This window comes from Panthera uncia, chromosome D1 (assembly GCF_023721935.1).
Source record: "Panthera uncia isolate 11264 chromosome D1, Puncia_PCG_1.0, whole genome shotgun sequence".
NCBI classification, from domain to species: domain Eukaryota; kingdom Metazoa; phylum Chordata; class Mammalia; order Carnivora; family Felidae; genus Panthera; species Panthera uncia.
This window is the reverse complement of record NC_064808.1, coordinates 87,685,988-87,705,836: the sequence shown is the minus strand read 5'-3', so window position 1 is coordinate 87,705,836 and position 19,849 is coordinate 87,685,988.

Below are 19,849 nucleotides of genomic sequence, written 5' to 3'. Positions count from 1 at the left end.
TTTATTTATTTGTTGTTGTTTGTTTTGTTTTTCCTACTGGATATGACCTGTAAAGGGAGGTGCCTCCATACCCATTTGACTAAAGAAAAAAAGGGGGAAGAAAGAGGAAGCTCCAGATGCTGTCCTACGTATCTGAAGCATAGATTAAACCTGATTTATAGGGAAAGGCGTGTCTCCAAATAATTCACAGGCACTGTCTGTTCCTAGCGAGTGTAAACAAACCAGAGCAGTAATGAATTCTTGGTGGTTACTGAAGTCAGCCTGCTGTGGAGAAGCAAAATGATTTGCTTTAGTGGATTCCTGATGGGTTGACCAGCTGCCCAGAATTGAGATCCAGTAGCCAGAGGGGTGCAGGAAATGGAGAACTAAATCTCAGCTTCCCACGGTCCATCAGTGTCCCGTGCAAAGGGCAGGTTGGAACAATTTGCTGCCCCAGGGAGATGGTCGGAGATGAAGGTTTGAGAAGGTTGTGCCTGAGCTGGCAATACAGGACCTGGTTCTTAGACACTGAGCCTCGCCTCCTTTGCAGATGTCAGGAGTGGTGGGGGGCAAGACACTCCTCCCCCCAGGCCAGGCATAATTGATGTGTTTCTGCTAAGCCAGGCTCCCTGTCTCCTACATCCTGCATAGGGAAAGGAATACTTAGGGGGCGGTCAGTCTCCTTCCTTCCCCTCTCATCTTTCTGAAGGGAAGCACCTCGTGGAATTGGGAATACTGTAAGAAGGACCTGAGTGTGTGCCCCCATCCTGTTCCTTTCTCTCTGCCTCTTTTGAGTGAATCTGGTGGATCTCAGTGCTGAATGCACACCATCGTCATCTAGTGGGGCTTCCAAAACCCACACATATCTTGGCCCCAGTCCTAGAGATTAGACCTCAGTTTACCTGTGGTCGAGCTCCGGGCACTGATGGCTTTCAAAGTTCCCTGGCTGGCCCTAATGTACAGCCAGGACTGAGAAACGATCAGCTGAGCTGTCCCCCAGAAAAATAAACTCCTCTCTGCCTTTCCTTGTAGCAAGCCGTCTGCACTTGCTGGAGGGATGTTGCAGGCTGAATTTCACCTCCTCAAAATTCTTGCCTACCGAATCCCAGTACCCCAGAATGTGTTATTTGGAGAAATGGCTTTTAAAGAGGCAATTAAGTTAAAATCAGGCCGGTAGGGTGGGCCCTACTCCAATCTGACTGGTGTCCTTATAAAAAGAGAGGATTTAGGACATAGACACATGCGGAGAAAGGACCACAGGAGGGTGCAGTGAGAAGATGGCCAAGGAGAGAGACCCCAGAAGGAACCAAATCTTCTGACACCTTGTTCCTGCACTTCCAGCCTCCAGAACTGTCAGAAAAGAAATGTCTGTTGTTTAAGCCACCCAGCCTGTGGTATTTTGTTACGGCAGCCTGAGCAGACTAATTCCAGGGCTGTCTGTGATGTCTTGTGGCAACAGGGGTGATGCTGTCATTTTAGGGAAGGCGTTAGCAAACCCAGTTGCAGTGACACATTTAAAAAGACTTCTTAAGCATGTTTTACCAGTAATAAAGCTGACTTCCCCCCCCATCTCTCTAGTATGTTCTATGTATATATTTGTTTAAGTTTTTATTTTCATTACAGTTTGATGTGCTATATTTCTTGTTTTTAATTATTTTTTAAGTTGTTTATTTTGAGAGAGAGCATGATCGGGGAGGGCAGAGAGAGAGAGAGAGAGAATCTCAAGCAGGACATGCTCATGCTGACGGCATGGATCCTGATGTGGGACTCGAACTCACAAACCATGAGATCATGACCTGAGCAAAGTCATGAGCCGGGTGCTTAACTGACTGAGCCACTCCAGCACCCCTCATTTTGTTCCAGAGTGGAAGTGTGGTAAGTGTGGTCAGCTTTCAGTTGAAACCCTGGGACGAGGTATTTGCCATCTTTGGCCTAACTCCTTCAGATGCCATTAGTTATTTTTGTACTTGAGAGCTATTTCACATTGTTGTCGCTTCACATCCCAGAGAGGGCCAAAGAAGCCGACTCCAGTGAACGTTTGGAAATAGGCTCACCCTTTGTGCCAAGGGCCTTTCTTCCTTATATTTAAGGCGTGGAGTGAAAACGGAAATAGCTTCTGCAAAGTTGTATTCCATCTATCTTAAAATCTTTGAAACGTCCATACGTCAATATCTACAAAATATTTGCGTGAAAAGAGATGCGTTTCTTAGGATAAATTAAAACCAAAGGAGCTAATAGCATGTGCCATGCCTGTTAAATGCTTCAGGAGAATCATGCGTAGTTCTTATCCTGTAGAGGCTTCAGGATCCATTGTAGCCAATCACAAGCCCTGAATTTAAGAAGCCACAGTTTAATTGAGGAAGTTATCAGCCTATTTTCTTGGGACGGTTGATGAAACCCATCTTTTTCCTCAATGGAGAATCCCAATGGAGAGCAGAAGGAGCATCAGGAAGGCTCTTTTTTTCCCCCACTCTAGAGCTGTATAAAAAGTATCAGCTTGGTGGGAGATGTTTTCAGCCACCCAACCCACACAGAAAACCAAGAATGATGTGTTGTCTGTATTGAGAATGATTGTAAACAGTGCATCAGCTCATTGCAGCAGTGCTGTTCCCAAATTCCGTAAGTGGTCGTGGATGCTTTAACCAGGCAGCACAGCGCAAAGTGACTAATCTTCTATGCAGCTGCAATGTTAATGGGCCAACTGTGTTATTGCACATTTGCCTGGAAGGAACAGCGGTGCCTAAATGGATTGCTATGATTTTGAATACAGACAGAAGGACCCACCACCACGAACCCATGTTAGCAACTGACACACCATACCCTAGGATGGGGCCTCGTCGCTATCTTGCCCCTCTCAGCTCCTGGAGGCTGGCAGATCTGGTGCAAAGAGACAGACGAGAAAGAGAGCAACTTGAAAGAGAGAGAAGCTTGTAGACTTTCCTCGGGCATTCAGATGAGGCAACCACGTTCCGATGTGTACTGACTTTGCCATAAGACAAGCCAATGATCTGTGGCTGATGGTCAGCAGAAATGGATGGATCAGATCATCTGGTGGAAAAATGATTTGAAGTCAGGACTCAGAATTTGCCGCTGATTCTTAATAGTAACTTAAGCTTTTGCCCTTGTCTCTTTTTCCATCTTTGAACACAATGATTGTCTCTCATTAACTTCCAGAGAAAGACTACTTACGCTTAGAAATTAATGTTCTTTGCCAAAGCTCAACAGAAGATGAATGTCAGGTTTGTTCAACGCCATCACCTTGCATGCATGGTGATTTTTGTGGCCCCAGATGCTAGGGGTGCTGGTGTACAAATGCAGAGTCAGGGTTTATCCTAAGGGAAGGACGGGTTTGGGGAGATTTTTCACTTCCCTCTTCCACTTTGCATCATCCTCACTTGTACCCATCATCATTTTTCAGACAAAATTAGAGGAAAGTAAACAATTGTCTAAGGAAGCCCTCCAAACAAAAGTAAATCAAAGGCAGCAGGATGCTGAGAAACTTGTACAGGAGGAGTGGAGACTACGTCATCTTTATTTCTTGGTGATGGAAGCCAGATTTACCGACTTTAAGTATAAAATGCTGGGAGAAGGATGTGCATCATTGCTTTAATGATCAGAAGCCTTCACCTTATTCCTTGGGCCCTTGATGAGGGAACAGTTAAGATCACTATGACACATTCTGATAGTGAATGAATTTCTCCTTCATAGTAGTTAGCAACATTAACTTTTAAATTATTCAGGTGGCCAGATATTCTTTGCTAAATATTAGTCAAGTTTGTTTTTCCTTCCAGGTATTTCTCCTCTTTTCCCTTTTCCCACATTTGAGCATCGCCTGTATAATGGAATACTACTCAGCAATGAAAAAAAGAATGAAATCTTGCCACTTGCAACAACGTGGATGGGACTAGAGGGTATTATGCTAGGCAAAATAAGTCAGTCAGAGAAAGACATATCATATGATTTCACTCATGTGTGAAACCTGAGAAACATAGGGAAAGGGAAGGAAAAATAAGATAAAAACAGTGAGGGAGGCAAACCATAAGAGACTCTTAAATACAGAGAAGAAACTGAAGGTTGCTGGGGAGGGGAGGTTGGAAGGGAGGTGGGTGGGGGGATGGGTTAAATGGGTGAAGGGGATTAAGGAGAGCACTTTTCTGGGAGGAGTACTCGGTGTCATATGTAAGAGATGAATCATTGGGTTCTACTCTTGAAGCCAAGACTATAGTGTATGTTAACTAACTTGAATTTAGATAATAATAATAAAAAAAGCATGGCCTCAAGAAGACTTATGGGAAAGTCAAAATGAAGGAGTCTTCCTGCTTTTGGTTTTCAAAAGACTAAGCCCTAAGGAGAATGAATGGTTAAAAAGGAGGGAAAACAGAGCTTAAGGGCAATGACAAGAATATTATTAAAAAGATTGGGGTGCCTTGGTGGGTCAGTCAGTTAAGCGACTGACTTTGGATCAGGTCATGATCTCATGGTTCGTGAGTTCGAGCGCCGCGTCGGAGTCTGTGTTGACAGCTCAGAGCCTGGAGCGTGCTTTGGGTTCTGTGTCTCCCTCTCTCTCTGTCCCTCCCCTGCTCATGCTGTATGTCGCTCTCTCTCTCTCAAAAATAAACATTAAAACAATTTTTTTTAAAGATAGATCATGCAATCTGAGATGATAATAAGGGAGTAATCTGAGATGGTTGCAGAAAGGACGAAAGAGAGGGATGAAGAATTAGGTGAAAATAGCTAATAGATGAAAATTCTCCATGACTTTGAAGACGATGAATAGTAAAAGGATGGACGATTTTGAGATAGAGAAATTCTGAGTAATGCCAAGGTCTAGAATGAGACTATGGGAATGAGTAGCTTAAGTAGAATGGAAAATGTCATTGGAGATGATATTTGAGAAACTAGAAAGCAATGATGCTGAAGAGGTGGTCCAAATCAGCATTCATGTCTCCTGGGATACCGATATTGCCCAAGGTATGTATGAAGATGAACAACCAGGTTTTGGATCCCTCAGAGACTATGGAGTGGGACAGATAGGTTACTGTGCTATATGAATGGATCCAGTATCTCTTTAAGAGATCTGGTTATTTAAAACTTTCTCCATCAGTTTTCTTCACAGTTTCAGGCTTTTTTGAAAACTGCATACCCCATCTTCTTGCTTTCATAATCTGAAGAGTATAAACACAAATCTTAAGCCTTTTTAAGCAACAAGCTGTGAAGCCACCCCTGTATTTCAGCAGTCTGGTCCTTAACAGGAGCCCAACAATGTCATAAGATGGGGGTCCCCAAAGTAGAGAACCACAGATACAGATGATCACTCTGACTTACTGAATTCATCTTTCAAATGCTGCTGAATGAGAGAGTTTTAAAATCTACCCCATTATTAGCTCAATATTGATAATTTTTTGAAGGTCAAAATTTTTTTATTGTGTTCTATTTTTAGTAAATTTAGTGATTTTTTTGTATTGATTTACTGGTGTGGTTGTTTGTATTTTCCAAAGATGGGCGATGCAATATCTTGTATCCCTCATGCTTTTTTTCCAATAGGACCTTGACATCCTCCCATCAAGTGGTGTTGTCTATGTCTCTTCCTTTGAAGCTGGGAAGAACTTTTTGACTGCAACAACTAATAAAGAATATACTACAGAAGTGATACCATGTGATTTCTGAGGCTGCATCATAAACATGTTATGCACCTCCACCTTGTTCTCTTGGAGCACATGTTGGAACTCAGCATCCAGGCTGAGAAAGAGTCTAAATTAGCCCATATGTAGAGACCACTCAGAAAGGCCATGTTGACAGTTTACCTGAGGTCCCTGCAATCAGCTAGAATCAACTGCTAGACGTGCTTGAAAGCCCCCCAAACCTTTCCAAGCTCCAGCCAACAACTCACCCAAAGTCTTTGAATTTTTCAAAATTGAGGTCCCACATGTCATCCATTGTACAAGCCATTTCTGCTACTCTGTGTCCAAATTCCTTACCCCAAAGTTCCATGGGTATATTTTTTAGAAGTTTTTAGTTGGTTTGTTGCACAGAAATAGATTACCTGAGCAATGGGGAACTAATAAAAGTTATTTGAGTTAAAGTGCATAAGAGTCTGTATGTGCGCACGCACTAAAAAGTAAGCCTTCTCCTGATTTAATCAAACCCATACCAAACTGGCAATCAACTCATTAACCTTCGAAACTGTCAGGGTATAGGTGATGTCCTTAGGATCCATCGAGCCAGAGTTAGCATGAGTGCAGTTCTACAATAGAGAATAAAACTTAAAAAGATTGTGCTGGATTGCACCAAAACATTGTTTGCTACTCCTCTTCAGATTCTTCTGGTACTTTCCTTAGTTATTTATCCTCAGCTTATTTTTGTAGCAAAAGATCTGCCTGACTCTTGTCAGTTCCTAGGTAACTTTTAGCCTTTGTCTTTCTCTGACAACTCCTCCTTCTACTTCTGCATGTATCTGATTTTATTTTTTTCTTTCTTCATTTATTTATTGCATATATCTGAGTTTAGATCACAGGCTGGATATCATGCTTAATATTTGCTTCCCTGGAACCAACAAATCCTAATGCTTTCTGGCTTTTATTCTGTCAAATTTCTATCATATCACACATGACTAAAACTCATTTTGTCACAAAAATCTCAAATATTGCTCCAGACCCAGATTGGCCCAATGGTGAATTCTACCAAACATTAAAAGAAGAATTTAAACTGATTATCTACAATCTCTTCCAGAGGAAAGGGGCAAAGAGGATAATTTCTAACTCATTCTATAAAATTAGCACTACCCTAATGCTAAAACCAGACAAAGACATTACAAGAATAGAAAACTGACGGCAACTGTATCTCATGAACATAAATGCAAAAATCCTCAATGAAATATTAGCAAATTGAATTTAAAAATGCGTAAAATTACGTACTGCAATGGGGTGAGGTTTATTCAAGTATGCAAGATGCAAGGCTGTTTCAATGTTTGAAAATCAATATAAACCATCTCATCAACAGGCTAAAAAAGAAAACTCACATGATCATATCAATAGATGGAGAAAAAGCATTTGACGAAATCCAACATCAATGCATGACGAAAACTCTCAGTAAACCAGGAATAGAGGGGACCTTCCTCAACTTAATAAAGATTCTAAAAAAACAAAACAACAACAACAGACCTATAGCAAAAACAACAACAACAACAACAACAACAACAACAACTAAAACAAAAAAAAACCCAACTTACTTAATGGTGAGAATGATACTTAATGGTATTCTTTCCCACTAAGATCAGGTTCACATTGAGCATATCCCTTCTTGTCACTCCTTTCCAACTTTGAGCTGAAAATTTTAGCTGATGTGATAAGGCAGGAAAAGAAAAGAAAAAAACATACAGGTTGGGAAGGAAGACAGAAAACTCTTATTTCACAGATAACATGGTTGACTAGGCAGAAAATCCAACAAAATCCATTTTAAAACCTAAGATTCAAGGTTAATAGGTAAAAGTTAGTCACTTTCCTATACACCAGCAATGGACAAGTAAAATTTGAAATTAAAAAAAGGAATACTGTTTATATTACCACTGCAAAAAATGAAACACTTAGATGTGTATGTAACATAGTGTATATAAAATCCATATAGGAAAACTGTAAAACTCTCATGAGCAGAATCAAAGAACTAAGTGAATGGAGAGATATTCCATGCTTCATACAATGGAGCAAAGATAATCTCTTCAACAAATGATGCCAGAACAACTGGCCATCTCCATGCCAAACAATGAATCTAGACATAGACCTTATATCCTTCACAAAAATTAACCCCAAATGTGTCATACTAAAGGTGTAACATAAAACTATATAAATCCTAGAATGTAATACAGAAGGAAACCTGACCTTGGATGCATTTTTAGGTACAACACCAAAGGTATGGTCCATAATTAATAATTGATACTCTGGACTTCATTAAAAGTAAAATCTTCTGCTCTGTGAAAGAAAATGGGAAGAGAATGAAAGGGCAAACCACTGGGAGAAAGTATTTGAAGGCACATCTGCTAAAGGACTGCTACCCAAAATATGAACTCTTAAACCTGACAATGAAAAAACAAACAACCCAATTAAAAAAGAGCCAAAGACCTTAAATGACACCTCACCAAAGAAGGCATACAAATGGCAAATAGCATATGAAAAGATGCCCTACATTATATGCACAGAGATGCATATATATATGTATATATGCAGGGAGATGAAAATTAAAACTGCAATGAAATACCACCACACACCTATTAAAATGGCCAAAGCCTGGAACACTGACAATACCCAATGCCAGTGCAGATGCAGAGCAAAGGAAACTTGCATTCATTGTTGGTTGGAATGAAAAATGGTACAGCCACTTTGGGAGACAGTTGGGCAGTTCACTGTATGATCCAGCAGTCATGCTCCTTGGTGTTTACCCAAAGGGGTTGAAAACTTCCATCCACACCCAGACATTCCCATAGATGTTTGTAGCAGCTTTCTTCATAATTGTTAACCTTTGGAGGCAACCAAGATGTCCTTGTGTAGGTGAGGGGATACGTAAACTGTGGGGCATCCAGACAATGGGATATTATTCATCACAAAAATAACTGAGCTATTAAGCCATGCTAAGACATGGAGGAGAGTCAAATGCATATTACCAAATGAAAGAAACCAATCTGCAAAGTCTATAAGACTGTATGATTCCAACTATATGACAATCTGGAAAATACTAAAGTGGGGACCCATCAGAAAAACTAGTGGTTGCCAGGGGTTGAGGGGAATGGGAGGAGAATGAATGGGTAGAACCCAGAAGATGGTTCAGGCGGTGAAAATACTCTGTGGAATACTGTAATGGTGCATGCCTGTCACTGTACATTTGTCCAACCCGTAGAACATACAACACGGAGAAGGAGCTGTAATGTAAACTACAGACTTTGGGTGATTGTGATGTGTCAGTGTAGGTTCATCACTTACAGTGAAATGTGCCATCCTGGTGGGGGATGTTGACATAGGGGAGGCTATTAATGTAGGGGGGCTGCTGAGACATATGGAAATTCTCTGTACCTTTCCCTTAATTTTCCAGTGAACCCGAAAGTGCTCTAAATAAGAAGGCATAAAAAGTCAAATATCTCTATTTCATTTTGACCTTTTATTATAAGCATCTTTACTAATTGTGTGTGTGTGTGTGTGTGTGTGTGTGTGTATCTCAGGGCAACTTTGTATGTAAATGTATAGATCACACACAAAGAGACATGTGGGTTTACTTGTTTTATATCTGCCCTGGAGTATGTCATTGAATATATAACACAAAACTAAAATTATTTGGAATGGATTATAACATCCAGACTGTCTTAGGAACACAGTCTCATATCTTATTATCCTCAGAGCTTAAACGACTTTCCAATTGTCTAGTTTAAAGATTTTATACTAACATTTAAATATATATCCTCTTGACTTGCCCTGAATGGATGCAGAGAAAATAATACAGAGAAAATGATCACAAAACCTGCTCATATATTCAAGCATTATTCTTTTAGGCTTATTCTTTCAGGCTTAAACACTGCCATAAAATGTGGCCTCAGAATGCAGAGCATATGAAAACCCAGTGGAAGAATTCTTTCCTATATCGTATTCTTACCTTGGGTACATATAATGCTGCAGATGTATTTCCCAGTCATATTTTCCTCCTGTCAGAATCTGTGCAAAACACACTTGGTCATTCACATTTGTTTTACAAACAAAACCTAAGAGAAATAATCTTTTTTCTCCTCAGTAAGAAGTGTATCACTATAGTTATTAATGAGCCACAAAGACCAGACCCGGAGACAAAGCTTTGTATTTTGACCAATATCTTTTTGAGAAAATCCCTAAGAGTTTTTGTTTGCCTGTTTGTTTTTTGAGGGTAGACGTGTCTGTTTCTTAAGAGTAGAAGTGTCTGTTTGTTTTTTAAGGGTAGACGACTGTCACTAAAAGGAATAAACCCTGGCAGGAGAAATGGATGAATATTTCAACCTGGTGCTATTTTGCTTTCGGCCCAGAAAGGCAAAACACATTTCTGCTAATAGATTTTTTTTTCTCCTGTCACATGTACTGCAGGTTATAGAACGCAAATTATGGTAAATCTCCTGCTCTTTGCATTAGACACAAATAAACAAAAAATGCCAACCAAACAAAAGAATATGATTTATAATTCTCTATAATTGCATCTCTTTCGAGCAATATACAATCATACTGCCTCTCTCATTTTACAGCTTAGGAGGGATGGGTGAAAACACTTTTTTTTTTTACTTTTGCTGATAAAAAATAATAAGTAGAATAATAAAACCCATCCATTTTCCTGAGTGTATTGTAGAGAAGGAGCAAAATTCTCTGGCTGTTTATTAATCAGTTGGATTTGTAAATGCAGAGTATTTGACTTAAGCTCAGTCTGCTCCCAGACAAATATCCCCACAGCATGTTATGTATTAAACCATTTTTCTCAGATTAAAATCTTCCAAGTGGAGCCTCCAGTGCTGCGATCATTCAGGATCCTGAAGGCTGACTGGAGACTTTTTTTCTGAAGGAAAGGTCATTTTCCTCTAACTGCCATTCTCCCTGCCTGCCTCAGGCTCATCAGATGTCCAGAGTTTCCCTCTCTGAGCCTTCACTCTGAACCCTACCTAGAAAGAGAGTGTTGTGATTTCAACTGCCAAAGGGACTCTGTTATCTGTAGGAAAGTTGGGGGCCAGTTGAAAACAGGATCTATTTTTTGTTTAATATTTTGTAGCATATTCATTTGTTAGATTTTATTCAGGGATTTGATAGGTTGCCTACTTTACGGAGTATTCAATCTATCAACATATCATGATTCAGCCTTTCATCCCTTCATTCCTTCATTCCTTCATTCATCTTATTCACCCAGTCAATCAGAAACATTTGGGTGCTTACTGTATGAGAGGTCCCATGAATATAGCAAACAAAAAGATAGACAAGTTCTATATTCCCTTGATGTTTGGTTACCAGCAGGGGAGACCAACAAACAAACACATGGATAAATAATACTTTGTGTTACAGCAAATGTAAATTTCCAGAGATGGCAAAGGGTTTGGCATGCTCAGAAATAAAGGGTAGGCATTGCAGCTGAAGCATGATTAGTGAAGAGAAGAAATTCGAGAGGGGAAGGAAAAAAAAGTTGGCCATGGAACCAAGTTTGGATTTTATTAAAACGAGATAGCATTGAGAAGCTTCAGTCCAAAGAGTGATGATGTGATCTGATGTAGAGTTCTAAGCAGTCACCTTGCCTCCCATGTAATGATGTAATAACATAAAATGAGATCAGGAAGATTAGCTGGAATATATCATAGCAATCTGGAGGAAAAGGATGGTGGTTTGGACTAAAGCAATGATGAAGTTACAGAGGACTGAAATATATTTAAAAAAGTAAAATCAATGGGATTTGATGATGGAAGAAAGGTAGAGAATAAGGGCACTGGGTATTTATGGATGGTGTAACAGTGGTATTTGGGTTGCTGCACTGTGATGCTAATTTTTAAAGTTTATTTATTTTTGAGAGAGAAGAGACCATGAGTGAGGGAGGGATAGAGAGAGAGAGAGAGAGGGAGCGAGAGAATCCCAAGTAGCCTGTGCGCTGACAGCATGAGGCATGGGGCTCAATCCCATGAACTGTAAGATCATGACCTGAGCTGAAATCAAGAGTCAGATGCTTAACCAATTGAGCCACCCAGGTGCCCCATAATGCTATTTTTTTATAAGAAAATCTGGACGGAGGGCAGGAAGAACATATTTGAGTAGGTTATCAAAAGTTCTATATTGGAAAAATTCTGCTAAATATACCTATTAAGATGCCCAAGTGAAAAATGTACTTGTAGATATCAGGATGGAGATTTATACATTGGAGTTATCAACATAGACATGATATTTAAAAGCATCATGCTGAGCACCTAGGGTGAGAATGTAAATAAAGAAGGGAAGAGGGTTCATAACAAAGATCTAGGTCAACATGTAAAAGCTACATGGAGAAGTAGCAAGGGAACAACTAAGCAGAGAGGTACCAGTGAAGTGGGAAACAAATCAGAAGAGTGTGTGGAATCGTAGAGAATAAAGTATTTCAAGACGATAGAAGTGCTCAACTATATCAGGTACTAAGATCTGGCAACAAGTGCTCAAGGGCTTTCAAAAAAGTCATTTTAATGAGGTTGGGAGGGATGAGAGTCAGACTGGAAAGAGCTTCAGAGTAAAATGGTAGAGTTGTAGACAACTTAGAAGTACAGATCCTTTGTTTAAAATGGCCAAGAGTTCATACTTTGTACTGAACTGTATTTGGAATCTAGGTTGCAGTCTCTTCAAAATGTGGATGTTAATATTTCTTACGTTCTAAAAATTTTTTTTTAATATTCATTTATTTTTGAGAGAGGGAGACAGAGTGTGAGCTGGGGAAGGAGCAGAGAGAGAGAGAGAGGGACACAGAATCCAAAGCAGGCTCCAGGCTCTGAGCTGTCAGCACAGACCCTGATGTGGGGCTTGAGCTCACAAACTGGGAGATCATGACCTGAGCTGAAGTTTGATGCTTAACCGACTGAACAACCCGGGCGCCCCTCTGTAATTATTTTTAAACTTAATTTATGTAATACACCTAGAATGCTTTTGATAGTGCTTGAAACAACACAAGTGCTCAAGAAATGATGTTGAGTTGGAACTTTTGACTGAAGCACTGAGATAATGACAGAAATTCCAAAGTAAGATGCCAGTGCGCTATAAGGCACACGCAAAGTAGGATCTCTCTGAAAACGTGTTATGCCTCTTGAATTCCCTTCACCCAGAGTCATTTCAAAAGAGTCTACTATTTGAGAATTTTTGGTGAAGACAATTTTTGAGGGAACCATGGAAATGCCATGAAACCTCCTGTCAGCCTACATTTAGAGACCTTGAGAAGGCGCCAGTGTGTCTTTGGCAGGTGTGGTGGGCTAATATCTGACTCACACTTAGATAATCTGGAGGATAGGAGAGGAGGGCTAGTGAGTTGCTTTGGATAAGAAAGAGCTGCAGGTGCCACATGGGGTCATGGACTATACTGTTGGCTCCGCAGATTGAGAGTTAATCTGGGGCTGTTTAAAACTCTAAAAGGGTATGGATTCCAAAGAAAAAGTCTGTGTGGAGTGGACCGGTGAGGTTACCTGGGCTTAGCAGGAAGCAGCAGCTGGGGGAATAGAATGCATGGTCTGCACCCTGGGATTTACAGTGTAGGAGCCCAGCAGGAGGAGCGCTCGGAACCCAGGGAAACATGCAGAGTCCAGAGAATTGGCTTAAACATCTGCCACCTTAAGACAGATGAGTGAGAGGAGAACTTTTCAATGCTTATAAGTTTTTGACTCCTTTCTTCTTCCCGTTCCCTCACCCAATCCCCTGCAGAGTCAATGGGAAACTGAGCAAAAAGGCAGAAGCCAGTGGTCTATCCTGCCTTCCCAAGTGTCAGGTCTATCATCTGCCACAGACAGCAGGGTGGGCAGAGGAGGGGGAGAGACAAGAGAAGTCTGCCCTTGGCATGAAGACCAAAGGGTTATTATATCAGATTAGATTTCTGTGACTAAACTGACCAGTCTCCATCTTGGGGAGCCTACTGTGAACACATCTTTCTCAGGGGTTAGGGCATCTCTGGCAGTCCGGGCTCCAGCAACCGTGTCCCATACAGCTGAAGAGTGTTGGGTCTGGAGTAGACTGCCTGAATTAGGATCCCCCACTTGTCAACGGTGTGGCCTCAACTGGGTTATCTCTCTTCTCTGTCTCTAAGGTTTTTTCATCAGTAAAACAGAGAATGATAGTATTTTCCACCTCTTGGCTTTTTTACGAGGGTAAAACGAACACATGTGGAAAGTTTAGAGCAATGTTCATTGAAATAAATAGCTGATAAATGGTATCTATTATTATTACTTTTGCTGACAGGGTTTGATAGAGGCATGTTAATGAAACATCCTGGCCTGTCTAACCACAGTAATACTCTGAAGAAGATTAGGCACAGAGTTCGATGAATTAAAGTCACAATGCTGGATGATACAGAGCTAGCAACCAGTCTGGGAACAGACCACTTTTATTAGGTGCCCACAGTGGGCAGATAGTGGCTTGTGGGCATTCCAGGACTCCCGCATCTCGCCCCCATACTCAACCCATCCCTATCCTCAAACCCAGCTCTAGATCACATAGATCAATTCCAATTTCCTTTCCCTCCCAGTGCATTTCCACAGTCGCTCAGACTTTGTGATTCTAAACACCATCACAGCCCCTGATTCGGAGGCCAGGCTCCTTAAAGATAGAGACCTAAGACCATGCCTATTTAGCAACAGGTATCTCAAATCACTATTACATGCAATTCTCTGACTCCCTGTGCTTGTTGACTCAGCACACAATCCCCCCCAAACACTTGAGCGTCAGTAGAGGCCAAGGGTGAGAGTAGTGGTTTGGAAATTCAATTCCCCTTCCATCCCTATAAATATCTGCTTTAATTTGAGGCTGAACCCCTTTCTGCAGGAGCCTGGCACTCTCACTGCTTAGAAATCAAGGATGTCAATCTTCCCTGCTGTCAACCTTTAACCAGAGTCAATTGCACAGGGGCTTGTGTTGCCCACTTCAGTGTCCTTGGGATATTTCCTTTCTGGTTTGTCTGGCTTTGGCTAAAAGTTCTGGATTCACATTCCAGGCAACATTAAGTTTCCTTTCCCATACACGTTCATGCTCACAAACCCTTGGAGTTTGACAAATTGTTTCAGTTCCCACCAAAGCCGGCTAGCTTGGCAAATCCATCAGACCTGCCAACATTTCACAGAGTGAATTTAGAGGGGAGGATATCTTGTCCCAACTGGTAGCTCCACTTATGGGCAGAATGCCCATACATTTGTAATGTTCTAAGTCACAATGAGTGCCTAGCACACCGTGGGCAATAACGGTGATAACGATGATGATGATGATGATGATAACAATGATGACGAAGGTCGGGAAATGCTCTGAAATACATTTCTGAGGCATCATCCTCAGCTATATCTTAGACTTTTACTCATGGCTCGGGCACATTGTGTTTGATAGCTACTGGTTGATGTAAATACACTTAGTACAATAATTCACCAAATTCGTTAAGTGCTAAGCCAAGAGGGGATACCAAGATCAACAACCCAAGATTCTCATCCTGGAGAGATTTATAATCTCAAAGATATGATAAGCATCTAAGTGGCTAGGAACAACACTTGCGTAGAACCAGAGCCATCAGAGTTCCAGGTGGAAGACTGTGAGTTCAGGAAAGGGGCGGCACCATGACTGGTCTCCAGAATCAGCAGAGCCTCTTCAGAGAGGTGACATTGGAGCTAGACCTTGGAATCTTAATCTGGGATGGAAGAGGATTTTAGTGGAGGGACAGCCTTCGTGAATGATCATTAGGAAGTTTTTTCTCTAAAGGGGCAGAACAAGTTGGAGTGAGTTGAGGGTCGTTAAGGAGAGCAAAAATAAAGGGCCCCGTAGTCTGAGAGGAAACACTTTGCAGTCACTGACAGACTATGTGACGGTAAGTCACTGAAAGGCACAAGACCCAGCCTCATCTATAAAAATGAAACGTTGAGTTTCAGTGTCTTGGGTCTAACCACGTTTTTGTTTTGTTTTGTTTTGTCTTGTCAAATAGTGTTTTTTTACTCTGTAGTTGTGAGGGATGTCTATACAGTGGTTACAAGAATATCTTCTTTATTTAGTAGAGAGAAGTTCCTACCCCCTCTCCCGTAAGCTGCAATATTTGTCCTGTGCCAAGGTCCTAGATCTGAAAGAGCATGAACACTGTTAAGGTTGGCTTCAGCAAACCCATCCAACATTACACTCTCCAGTCAGACCTTTATTGCACAGCAGGCCAACCACCAACCTTCTCCCTGATTCATGAAGGATGTCACTTTTCTTAATCACTTACTGCTTCTCATGCCAGTATGATTATTATAACACCCACCCCCCCTACCTGTCCTAGGGGATTCTTCAGGCTGCAACTCAAATTTCACCTTCCTCATGAATCCTCACTTATTTCTCCAGACCTATGATTCATTCCACATCTGATTACATGGGAGAAGCTATTTTCAATGCCAGACAACTGAGCTGTGGGAATTGTCACTGCTATATTCCATTCCAGGAAAACAAGTCCCACCCACCCAACAGTCAGTGGGCCATACCCACATTTGCTTAGTGTCAGTAGTGCCTTGCTGAGTTCTAGAACATCTCTATATGAATGTTTACTGATAAATTCCTGTATCATAGAAATCATATGATTTCCCCAATTCTAAGTGCAGATTCAATAAGCAGGGAGGTTCCTTCACATGAACATGCTACTCTGGAGAGCTGTCAGCCAGTTTTTCCAGGGACAACTTCAGATGTTTGAATCCATGGGAAGAGAGGAAAGAAAGGAGGGATCAAATTCCTCAGGAAGTTCTTCATGGTGTCCTAATGTCATGTGACCTTGCTATGTGGAGATACTACTATTCTGAACCTCCGTCCTGCGTGGTATCTATTCTGAGGATTTAAATGCACTGAAAAGAAGCAATCAATAGCCCAGCACTTTTGCAGATTTTCAATTAATGAGAATCTACTTTGTCAAGTTTATTAAATGAGTTGTGGAGAAGAGGAAGGCAAGAGACAATTAGACAAAGTAGTGGGATGTGTTAATTGAACATTGTGTACAAAATTCAAAAACCCAGAATCTCGAAGTTCCAGGACTCTACTAGGAAATTTATCCTCCTTATAGGGCAGAAAGACAGGATGGCTTCTAACAATCCCTGCATGAGTTTTGTGCCTGGGGAACATTCAATACTAAAAACATTCAATACTAAAAAAACATTCAATACTAAAAAAAATTACCTTTAAATTTTTTCATACATATTTAAGAAGGAATTAGCTCCCCTGAATGAGGCATAATAAGCGGTGAAATTCAGCCACGGAGTCTTGGCCCTAATTTATGCTAAGTGGACAATGATTGATGTCAAATTGCAGAGGAATACCTAAGAAATTACCTACCACAGTCACAGAAATATCAGAAGAATTTATCATAATTAATGGTATTGCTCTGAGAACCAAAGGAAGGGTGAGGAGTTTGCATTTCTTATAAAGTGCTGACTATATTATTTGCTTCAGGTAATAATTACAGCACCCAGGCTTGCTAAATGGCAACAGTTAACATGCAGAGGTGATAAACAAAGCTCTGGCAATAGGCAGGCTCAGTTTAATCTTCAACCTGAATGTGAGCTGCCTGTTTCTATAACATATAATGTGTCAGTTAGCTCAACCCTCTTATGTTTTGGAGGACCAGAGGTTAGCAGGAGCAAAATAATGCAAATCCCTAATTGTATCCCAGTCACGTGTTGGGGTTGTTCTAAAGAGATCTTTCAAATATCAGAATAAAGTGACAGTGCAAATAATGACTTTGGATTTCTAGAAGATCTATCACTCAGGACCTCAGAGCTTTGCATATCTGGGAGGTGGCACACATTTTTCAGATGCAAGCAAAATGAGAGAAGGCCACTGGCAGATTTTGATTTCTACTGTGTGTCATCTGAAGTACTTTGCATCCAATATCTTATTTAAAACTCACAGCCATCCCGTGGCAGTGGAATTTTTCTTTTATTGTACAAATAAAGAACTGAGGCCAGGGGACATTCCGTGAACTTGTACTAGGTTACATAGTCAATCATTGGCAGAGGATCAGAGCCAAAGACTGTCTGCGTCCAGACCCCAGGATCCTTCCATTCCCCCATTCTAGAGAGATTAGCTGATGGCCAAGGGCAGGGCTATTGTTTCCTTACTCATACTACTCTCTGTTACTCTATTATTTCTGCCCTTACTCCTGAATTACGACAGAGCCTTGCAGAAGTCATCCCTATGCTACATGATTCAGTGCCCTTCTATTTTAAATGTGAAGAACACCCTCATTTCAAATATCGGAAATGCAGCAGAGTAATTTTGCCAGAGCACCGTGGTAAGATTAATACTGTACTACTGCATTGCGTGTATATCTAAAATTTGTGTGATATATAATTTGAGATTTCTTTCTTCAGGAGTGGTTGATTTGCATTGATCCATTCACATTTTCCCATTTTAGAGACATTGGTCAGATAGATACTCCTGGCTGTTTTCCTCCATGGTTATGGGTGGAAGGACGTAAGTTTCTATGGCTAGAGTGTTCCTAGGGATCAGGTTGGAGACCTTCACTGGCCCTTATTAACGTCACTAACTCTGGTAGGTATTTGGAAGAGGAGCTTCTGGCCTAGGCTGAAATCTATCTTGGGACTTTTCACTCCAGGGGCTGAGGTCTACCCACTGGGTGCCGATTTTAGGTGGAATTAGTCACAGCTCTTCCAAGATGTTATTCATTCATTTTTCACAGGCAGACTGCATCATATTTAGCAACAAACATCTCTGTACGTGTGTGCATGACCTGAAAGTCTGGTGAGGCCCATTATTTCTTCACTGTACAGTTCATTTATCCTCCAAGGATGCTACCATATCCTGACAACTGCCAAGGCTCTGGGATTGCTTCTCTGTCTGCCGTCAGAGTGCTTTGATCATTTGCCCACTGATGACTTATTCTGTCTGTGCCATTGTCTTTCCATTAAACTGTGAGTTCCTTCAGAATAAGAGTAGCCCCCTTTTCACTTTGTTTATTGCCTTCCACATGATCTGGCACCTAGTAAACATTCCATAAATAGCTGTGGAATGAATGGAAAGGGACAGGCATGGTTGACTGGATGTCACTGGCATCAAACCCGTGGGCCTGGCCTTATTATCATAGTGCCCTAACCATCAGAGCTAACCAGCCATGGCCAAGAGACATCAGTCTAATTCCCAGGAAGAACAAGTTCTGAGAGCAACTCCACAGATGTCAGAAAATTGGCATCCTGTATAAAGTTAGAATCCATTCACTGCAGTAAAGGGCTGCCTTGCATTTCCCCTGCTAAGTGTACATTGGTGTGAATAATGGGTAGAGATAACTAAATGAGAAAGTAACTTAACTTTTAAGGTTTTCCCCCCTAAGGAAGTGGTTCTATTATTTTAAGAGCTGCTGCTACTGTCATCCTGACTGTTGTTTTGTTTCTCTTGTAGATGTCACACAGCTCCTTTAATGGAGCGTATACTAGATACAGAGAGTTGATAAACCTAATGACCAGGAAAAGCACTGTTGGCTTTCTTGACTTTGGACTGACTTCCAGAGCCTAGAGCCTGAAGAAAGTCAGGCAGAGTTTAACTTTATCCTTAGCATAACCTTGCCAGCAGTTTCTTTAAAAGTTTGGAATAAGGGTTGAGGGAAACAGAGACCTCCAGTGGAGATGACATCCCACCAGAAAGGTATCCAGGCATGCTGAACTCCCAGAGCTTACCTGTGGATTCATCACTCCTTGAACGAAATTGTACCTGATGTTCTGTTATCTGATAACAGGAATAGAACTCTGGGGGTGGCGGGGGGGGGTTTGCAGAGAGCACAAGATAATGTTTGCCTATGAACTTGGCCAAATCTGCTTCTCATGAAGGAAGATCAGCTGAGAAAATCCTACAAAATATAGTGGAAGGACTAGACAGACTTTGCATATGGTATTAAATTATGTCCCTACTTCTTGCTCTGTGGCTTTAGGTAGTTTACTTACACTCTCTAAGCTTCAGTCTCTTTCCTTATAAGATGGGAAAACTCTCTGGTTCTAGGTGGCAGTAGGAATAAATAAAACAATGTATTCAGATTCATGCTAAATGTCTATCATATAACAAGTGCTCAATAAATATTTAGTTTCTTATACCTACCTCTAGTTATAAACACCCAATCATGTATCCTTTAAACCTGGAATAATTGCCTGCTTCTGACCTCAAATAATTTCCTC